General features: G+C 35.0%; 1 non-coding gene across 1 annotated transcript; it reads left to right on the top strand.

Moving 5' to 3' along the window:
* The first annotated feature begins 202 nt into the window (after positions 1-202).
* TRNAR-CCG (transfer RNA arginine (anticodon CCG)) lies at positions 203-275 on the top strand. The gene has a single exon. It is a non-coding gene; the product is annotated as a tRNA-Arg (tRNA).
* Positions 276-997: the final 722 nt, after the last annotated feature.

The raw sequence follows: 997 nt of genomic DNA, 5'->3' as shown, positions 1-997 counted from the left end.
AAAATTAAGTTAAATCGTTGAACAATAACCCAACACACCGTTCCTCTCCTTTAATGATATTTTACGGTGTAAAAGATATTATTTTAATTTTAATTTTGGTTTTGGTTTTGGATTTCCTCCGGGATACTTTAAGCAATGAAATGGGAATTAAATGAAAATACTAAGTTATAATATTTTTAATGTGTGCTATATACTAACATGTGATCGCGTGGCCTAATGGATAAGGCGCTCGCCTCCGGAGCGGGAGATTGTGGGTTCGAGTCCCATCGCGATCGGATAGTGGTGATGTTTTTAAAATTTTTTAATTTTGGCAAAAACAGTGTGTTCCACTTTACCTTTTTCAAGCAGCATTTCATTATATGAAAATGAATCAAAGTTAAGGCATTGAAGATATAACAGTCAAATATACTTTTTTGAGTTTTTCACAGCAGCATTATATGAAAATGAATCGAAGTTATATCACTTGGTTTTCTTACGCTTTAGTTTAAGGGATGAAAGTTATAGCATTGACAATAAAAATGTGCAATTGTGGATTATTCCCCCTAGCTAATTGAATGCTCTTTCACTCAAAAATGCTAATCGAATGATCTAGTCTTAGCGTTCTTCCGAATTGGAATTTGGTAATTGCTTTTTACCATTAACCTGATAGTAATATCAAACATAAAATATGTAATGTCAATATATAGTAGACAGGTGATTGTAGACACCTAATTTCATCCGGGGCATATAAATAAGAAAATGGATTTTCATTATCGAAGAAAAGAAGCTCCTGAAGCATGGAAACAACAAGACATGACATCAGAAAGTCTAAAGCCCAAATAAGCTAGTTTTAGTAGCCCGGAACGGGCTGTTCCAAAACTGGAATGGGTCGTTCCAGTTTACAAAAAGGGCCTAAAATCCTAGTTTGATACGGGTCGTTCCTAAATTGGAACGGGTCGTTCCTAAATTGGAACGGGCCGTTCCAAGCTTTTAAAAAAAGGCTAAAACCTACATCTGG

This window comes from Cajanus cajan, chromosome 8 (genome assembly GCF_000230855.2).
Source record: "Cajanus cajan strain Asha chromosome 8, NIPB_CcT2T_4, whole genome shotgun sequence".
Taxonomy (NCBI): domain Eukaryota; kingdom Viridiplantae; phylum Streptophyta; class Magnoliopsida; order Fabales; family Fabaceae; genus Cajanus; species Cajanus cajan.
Note: the sequence above shows the minus strand (reverse complement) of the source record. Positions and strands in the feature narration are given on the sequence as shown.